Here is an 8791-nt window from a genome sequence, read left to right as displayed (position 1 = left end):
TTCTTGCTGAAACTGGGCAATGCAAAGGTGAATACACAAGTCCAAAAGTTGAGCCTATTTGAGATAAAGGACTCAGAGAAGTTGTACTAAAGTTTGGTCAAGGAGAGAATCTTTATTAGTACCTAATAGGTTAGTGAATCAGTTTTTCTTTCAAAATTGTCATTTTTGTCATTATATGAAGTTATGTAGCCAACATGCATTTCTTTTGAACATGTATTTGTTTTTAGGCACAGTGACATTACCTAGGAACTAAACAGTAGAGAATCTAAAAGTGCTCTGAAAGATGTTTTATATTAAATTGTTGACCTCTTGTACTCACTTTGGCAGCACATATACTAAAATTGAAACGATACAGAGAAGATTAGCATGGCCCCTATGCAAGGATGACACACACATTTGTGAAACGTTCCATATTTTTAGGATTTCACTCATATGTGGAATTTAAGAAACCAAAGAGTCATAGGTGGAAGAAAGAGAGAAGCCAGCCAAGAAATAGAATGTTAACTACAGAGAACAAATTGATGGTTACTGGAGGGGAAGTGAGCAGGGCATGTGTTAAATGGGTGATGGGTATTAAGGAGTGCACTTGGGATGAGCACCAGGGATTGTATGTAAGTGTTGACTCACTAAATTGTACACTGAAACTAATATTACACTGTATGTGAACTAACTATAATTTAAATAAAAACTAAAAAAATAATGAATAAACACAAAAATAAATTGTTCACCTCCCTAGTTTGGCAGTAGAGAATTGATAATACTTATTAAAGTAAAAAAATTCCTGCTACTGCCATGAAAACTATGGCTTTCAGGCTTATGTTGAGCTATGCTAGAAAATTGTTTTACATTACAAACTAATGCACATGAGCCACTATAAAATAATGGTAAAAAAGCATTAAATTGGAAATTTATCAGGTAAGTAAAAACCATTAATTCAGAAGTAAAGATCTGGCCACAAAATTCTTACCCTTCCCCAAATTTGCAAAATGTATATATGACATAGCCTTCCTTGTAAAGCTAAAAACATCTTAAAAGTGGGGGCTACAGTTTTTACCTCCAAATTTTTATTAAAACGTAGAAAAGTCCTCACCTATAATAGGCAGTTGAGAGATAAAGGAGAATTTTCAAAATAAAATCTGTAAAATGAATGCAACCCACTATGATTTGTGAAATTTTCATTTAAAATACCCATAAAATTTTTTTATTTTTATTTTTGAAAGATTAGAGCAATATTTTTTAAAAGATTTATTTATTTACGAGAGAGAGAGAGAGCGCACACACAAGCAGGGGGAGCGGGAGAGGGAGAAGCCGACTCCCCCATGAGCAGGGAGCCCTACACGGGGCTCGATCCCAGGACCCTGAGATCATGACCCCAGCCAAAGGCAGATGCTTAACCAACTGAGCCACCCAAGCACCCACTCAGGGCACTGTTTTTAATAGCTTATGTCTTGAAACCACTCAAATGCCTATCAACTACAGAATGAATAAAAAAAGCTGTAGAATATTCACACAACAGCATATTCTACACTACATAATTTACAACAATCAGATAAACTACAAATAACAACATGAATGAATCCACATGTATAATGTAGAGCAAAACGCCAAACTCAAAAAGAATATTTTAAGTTCTATGTATATAAAATTCAAAAAGAATCAAAACTAATCTATGGTGGTGAAGGGGAATTCTTATGGGAATGGGAAAGGAGAGGATTCCTGAGCACAAGAGAGGCTTCTGGGAACTGATAATACCATTTCCTGATCTGTATTTCGGGTACATGGGTAGGTCATTTTGTGAAAATTACTTGATCAGTGTCTTTTTCAGTATATATATTTATTTAAAAAAAGACAAAAATACTTAAAGGGATATAATTACATATGTACATTTTCTATGTTCATTTATATCTATCTACAAACAATATTAATCTACCATAAAAATAAAATATAACTGTTGGCTTTTTTTTTTTTTTTTTTAATGAGAGAAAGCACATGAGAGGGGGGAGGGTCAGAGGGAGAAGCAGACTCCCCGCTGAGCAGGGAGCCCGATGCGGGACTCGATCCCGGAACTCCAGGATCATGACCTGAGCTGAAGGCAGTCACTTAACCAACTGAGCCACCCAGGCGCCCTAACTGTTGGCTTTTAAGCCAGGGGCACAATATAAAGAATCTTGAAAGAAAATTAAATCAATTTTATTTTAACTCTGTTTTTGCAACTAACCAGCATTGTGACCTTGAGGAAAAGAGAGCAGGTTCAGAATAGTCTCATGAGAAATTTGGACCACGTTAATTCCAGGTTTACTTTTTATAACTTATATAAGATATGAGTAGAGTTTCACATAAACATCCCAAGTACAAACACTGCCTTAAAAAAAAAAAATGAAGGGAATGGATATAATTTCTGGAATATCAGTAGACCCATTGTTATGTTTATTTAGGTTTATACTAGTTTACTTTACAAAATGCATTTTGTAAGTGCATGAGAAGTTTTAACTATGTAATTGCAAGTAGAAAAATAATATGTTAATAGTTGGAAAATATTCTGTAAGATGTGTGAACAGAATAATCCAATTGTTGTGGAAAATATACCTATACGTATATCTGCACCCATACAGTAACTTTCATTTCTTAATTTAAGAGAATAGTGGGGGTGTCTGTGTGGCTTGGGTAAGTGCTGACTCTTGATTTTGGCTCGGGTCATGATCTCAGGGTCCTGAGATTGAGCCTTGCCTTGGGTTTCCTATGGGCTCACACTGGGCATGGAGCCTGCTTAACATTCTCCCCTCCCTCTGTCCCTCCCCACCACTCATGTGTATGTGCATGCATGCACATGCACTCTCTCAATCTTAAAAAAAAAAAGAGAGAGAGAGAATCATGAACCCTCACCAAATGCAATTTAAAAAAAATTTTTTTTTTAAATTGGGGTAAAGTACACATAACCTCTGCCGCTTTAACTACTTTATTATTTTAAATAATCTTTACCCCCAAAGTGGGGCTCAAACTCATGACCTTGAGATCAGGAGTCACATACTGACTGAGCCAGCCAGGCACCTCCAAATGAGGAAATTCTAAATGTTATTTTCCCTGATGTGTGCTATATACATTTGCTGAGAGAAAATTAGGCACATAAAAATTAATTGCCTTTGTGACCTGAAATCATTGTTTTCTCATTCACTGTTCTAGTACCTGTGGGTCCCTATCCCCTGACCAGAGTTACTTGACCCTCAAGCTGTGCCTAGATCTCAGATGCTTTGAAAGCTGGCTCCCCAAAAGAATTATCCAATAAGAATCAAGTCCTTTGCCACCCATCTGAGATGGAACTACAAAAGTCACTCACATTTAAAGCAAATCATGACCTGCAACTTATCTAGGATCCTAACTCTTGGCCTCCAAAATAGATTTTTAGTATGTACCCTAGTGTATTTTAAGTCAGAAAATCATGAAGATAACTGCCAAATTTGGTAGACAGAATATGTAATTATGAATGGATGGATGGATAGGTAGATGATAGATACAAGAAAAAAAATGCTAATAAAATCACTCTCTGAGTTTTCTAAAATCCTTAGCTGCGCACATGATTTAATAATCAGAAAAGGGATATGTTATTAAACTAGAAAATTGCTGTGATAAAAATCTGCATTTTTAGAATACATTATATGTGGTCAGGATAAAAAAGAGCTTTCTTAGAGAACAAGAAATTCTACCCCAAAAATCATTACCAGCAATGCAGAGGACAGTGGTACATAGACAATTAGCCAGAACAAACAAACAAACAAAAAAATTTTTAAATGCTAAATGTTTTAAAAACCAGAAGTAATGTGCATCCACTTTCCATTGTTGTTTAAACACATTCCCACAATCCTTTCCTCAAAACCCTTCCTGTTTCAGAAGGCATTTCAGAAAGCTATTTGAAGACTCAGCTTCTTCCACACCCACGCTTCCCTTTCAATTCCATTTTTTTTTAAATACAGAAAATGCTCACGGGAAGCACCAGAATAATAGCTCTGGAGACTGGAGTTCTCTTTATACTTCTGTCATTAGTGGAGCTCAGGTGGCAACAGTCGATCTGTGTTCCACCATCTCAGTGTGTTTGTAATATTTCTGAAGTGACAGGGCCCAAAAAGTGGGTCATGGTGGCCCTTGTCCAATTAGTCACAGTCACTCTGCTATGAGGCTGATGAAAGAACATTGCAACACTCCACTTGCCTAATGTGGACTGGTTAAGGATGATTAAATAGTGTGCTTCGCTCTCCACAGTACCCACACAGATAATAATGTGATGTGTTTGAAGAGGATACTGTGGATGGTACATATTGATTTTTTAAATATTATAGAATCTTACAGCTTAAAGGACCTTAAGGATCATCTACTTCATTCAGTAAGACCTTTATTTAATTACTCATTCATTCAAAATATTAATCATTTACTAAGAGCTAGAATTAATGCTCCATGCTGAGGACAGAATAAACAAATCACAAATTTGCTTCCTTCTTAAATTAATATATGTATGTAACTTATTCATACGTAAACCTATTTAATAAATATTTTTGATACCTACTATGTGCCAGACACTCAGAGGCATTAAGTCTAGAAGAGTAAACAAGGCTGTAGCTAATGCCATGGAGACTCATATTCATCACCCACAACCAGTGTGTAATGGCCCTACCTTCAGTTGCCAGCTCCTAAATTTCTTTGATTGAGGGCTTTTGGATCACTGGAATTAATTTTGTTGTCTACACAACAGGCTACAAGTGTCAGGGAGTTAATATCCACTTCTCCACTCACCTGCCATTCCCTTAGATGCCTTCAACTAGTAACTGGTAGGAGCTGGTGGTTAGGGTGGTTAACCACTCTGGCTTGTCTGGGATTAATCAGTGCTACAACTTAATGTTCAGGGCAACCAGGACAGTATGTGAATACACAAACTCTCTCCTAGGTTGGGGTAACTCTGAGATGCAGATTTTACACTGGCTCTCAGAGAACCTCAGCATAGTAAGCTCCATTAACTTATAGTGGTAATGCACTTGAGCTTTTCATTGGCTACCTTCCCTTCCCTCTCTTCTTTAGTCTGCTCCAGTGTTTCCAGAGATCACCTCCAAAATTATTTGTACTTGAATCCTTCCCTCAGGCTCTGCTTCTGGGGAAAACTAAACTACACTAATGTCATGATGCCACCATTGAAGGGATATAAAGTGCAGCGACAGATTTGGTAAGAAAATGAGTAATAATAATGCAGTGTGATGAATTCTATAAGGAAACAGCTATGCACTCTGGGAGAACATAGGAGGATCTTGGTGGGAGAGAGAAGGCTTACAAGAGGAAGCTCCATCTAAGTTGAATTATGAAGGACCCATTGAATGGGATAAGAAGGATACAATTTTTAGGTGGGAGAAAATATTCTTTTAAAATTTTAGAACTGAAATGAAGCACAGCCTGCTTAGGTTGGAGTTTAGAATAAAATGAGTAGTTTGGATGGAAGAAGACAGAGATGTAAGGAGATACTAGGTCGCAAATAACCTTGCATGCCCTGGTAAGGAGTTTATCCTGAGGGCAGTGGAATGGCATTGACAGGCTTTAAGTTGGCAAGGAAGTGACATGATTGGATTTGACTTCAGAAAATCATTCAGACTGCCTTATGAAAATAGATTGGAGGGGTCATGACCTGAAGCAGGGACACCAGTTAGGAATCTGCTGCACTGATTCAGGTAATTGTATTTTGAACAGTGGGGATAGATAGAAAGTCCTGCATTTTTAAACTATTAAGAAAGTAAAAGTTATAAAATTTGTGATTTATCAGATATGGTCTATAAGCCAAAAAGTCCATTTTCTTGCTTGTGTGAACCAATGGAAAAGTGGAAAATCATTGTGATGGTAAACCAGATGGAAGATTTCAGTTTAGGATCTGCTGGATTTGAGTTTTTGTGGAGAACTCCTTGCATATTTAACCTTAGATGTAGTATAAAAAAATGGCTAGCAGTGTGGGATTAGGAATTAAACACATCTGGATTCTAGGATTCTAGTTGTACATATTAACTTATTAAATAACTCTAAGTCTCAGTTTACTTATCTTTAAATGGGGACCTTATTTGAACCTACTTTATAAGGCTGCGATAATTCATGAAATAGGCTTAATGGAGAGCCTGATTTGTAGTTATTTCTCAATTATTATGATTCTTATATTTAGTAGTAGTATTACCATCCAGGTTGTGATATGCAATAGAAACTTGGAAATTTAGATTGGAACCAAAAAGAGAGATACAGACTGGAAATATTGTCTAAATTATTAGAAAATAGTACATGAAGATCAGGGACTGGATAGGATTACTGAGGGATGATGTTCAGAATAAAAAAAGAAAAAAGTGGATATAAACACGAGAAAAACAAAAGGAAAATCCAATAAAAAGGCTCAGAAGGACTTAGCAAGAAGTGTGCGGGGTCACAGAACCCACCTCCTCTGAAATAGAGTGCAATTCAAGGAGAGGGTAATGAACAGATCAAGTTCTGCACAAAGTTTAACTAGAACTGGGATTGGGAAGTTTCCATTCAATTTAGTAGCAAAGAAGTCAATGGTGATTTTATCTACAACAGTTTCAGCTGAATGGAGGTGGCAGAAGTCAGATAGTAGTTGTCTAAAGCACAAATAGAAGGTGAAAGAATGGAGACAGCAATTACAGACAACTCCTTTAAGACACTTGGTTGTGAATGGAGGGAGAGAGATAAGAAAATAGCTCTAGGGGGTCTAAAAGAGGTGAAGGGAAGTTTTTATCTTTTTAAAGATGGGAGAGAATTTTACATGTTTAATACTGTCATCAAGAAAAAGTTGAAGACAAAGAAAATAACTTGTATCACTAATGATACAGACTCTTAATGAGACTAAATGCAATGGGATCCATAGGCAAAGGAAAAACATCTTTAATATCATGACTAAAGAAGGAGCAAAAATTCGGTGATGTGATGAGATGTGAAGGTGGTCTGTCATGAAGACTATAATGTACCTGGTGGACCATAAGTTTTAGGAAGGTGAAGGGGTAAATACTGATGGAGATTGTTATAGTGAAAAGTCACAGAATACATCTAAATTATACAGATTACCAGATACCAGTCCAGATCTGTAGAATCAGAATCTCTGGATATTGGGCCCAAGATTCTACATTTAACAACTTCCCAAATACTTTGTATGAAAAAGAAGTAGATTCAATTTATGAAGCACTTGAGAAGCAGTGACCTAATTGACATTAGAGAATAGGTATTAAACACACACACACACACACACCCCTAATGCATTTATAAATGCATTAATCCCATTCATAAGGGCTCCATCCTCATGATCTAGTCACCTCCCAAATGTCCCACTCATAATTACCATCACATTTGGGATTAGGCTTCAACATATGAACTTTGGAGGGGCACAAACATCAGGAATAGCAGTTGGTCATCTGCCTCTCAGCTAGAATTCCACCAAGGGTGAAATTATAACAGAGAAAGCCCCATTTCTTGCTCTTCAAGTAGCTTTGAGATGTCTAAATTGTTCTCAGTCTCTTATGAGGGCTGTGCTAGTCACTGGATATTTATTACACGATGTTAGTTTGCAAACAAGGAAGTTCTACACCAGAGGTCATTGGTGCAGAAGTTAATGGACACCCTAGAATATTAATGAATAGATTTAAGGGATTCTATAAATCCTCTGAATTTATGTGTATTTTTTTTTTTCCAACTCAAATAAATCAAAGAAGAACCTACATGCAGGGTATATAATCTGAAAGAAATGCTGGGTAGTTTTGCTCACCCTATTCTTATTCTTAGTTTTCATACCTACTAACATTTGTCTCCAAAGTGGCTACATCAATTTAGGCTCCCATCAGAAAGAATATGGGAGAAAAATGTTTTTCTTATTTCTGCTGATAGATATTACTTTAAGACTTTTAATACTTCTTCTCATCTTCAAGGTGTGAAATTGTGCTGCTTTGTTTTAAATTGCACTTTCTTTATGTTAATGAGGTTCAATATCTCTCCTTACCTACATGATCATTCAAATTTCTTTTGTGAATTGATTATTCATATCCTCTGTATATCTTTCACACTTTATTTCTTCTTTCATCCTTTTTTTTTTCTTTTTCAGTCTTATTCATTTGTAGGTGTTTATTTTGTGGTGAGCATATTTAGCCTCTGTTGTTGATACACAGATGTTGTATTTACCTTCTCCCAGTTTACCCACACTGCTTTTTAAACTTTATGATTTCTAAAGCATACAGAAGTTTTTAATTCACAGCTGTTGTTTATGTACTTTTCCTTCAAAAAGTCTTCCTTAAACAGTAAAAACCACATTTGTATATCTTTTTATAATAGTTTTGTACTTTTCTTTTTATATTAATCATTCTAGTTGGAATTTATATGATTTAAAGTAGGACCTAAGTTATTTCATATGCTTAAACCTAACCCAACAAAAATTACTCACTAAACAGGTATTTGCCACATTAAAGTGCCTGCTACTTCTGTCATAAAATAAATTTATCATCTACCCATCTATCATCTATCTATCATCTATCATCTATCTAACCTTTCCAGAAATCTCTATTCTGATCCATTTATTGTAGTACTGCAACATAATATAATGTCCACGCAAGTTTATAAAAGATACGTAAAATTATATATAATACATGCACTGCTGCATTTATGTTAATATAAGATTGAAAGCAACCATTAAAGAGACCGATTATGGGGCACCTGGGTGGCTCAGTTGTTAAGCGTCTGCCTTCAGCTCAGGTCATGATCCCAGGGTCCTGGGATCGAGCCC

At 36.1% G+C, this 8791-nt stretch overlaps 1 non-coding gene across 1 annotated transcript; it reads left to right on the top strand.

Moving 5' to 3' along the window:
* Positions 1–311: 311 nt before the first annotated feature.
* LOC123325340 lies at positions 312–418 on the top strand. The gene has a single exon (XR_006540359.1). It is a non-coding gene; the product is annotated as a U6 spliceosomal RNA (small nuclear RNA).
* The last annotated feature ends 8373 nt before the right edge of the window (positions 419–8791 follow it).

Source organism: Neomonachus schauinslandi, chromosome 7 (assembly GCF_002201575.2).
Source record: "Neomonachus schauinslandi chromosome 7, ASM220157v2, whole genome shotgun sequence".
In the NCBI taxonomy this organism is placed as follows: Eukaryota; Metazoa; Chordata; class Mammalia; order Carnivora; family Phocidae; genus Neomonachus; species Neomonachus schauinslandi.
The sequence above is the reverse complement of the archived record's forward strand: the minus strand, read 5'-3'. Positions and strand labels throughout refer to the sequence as shown.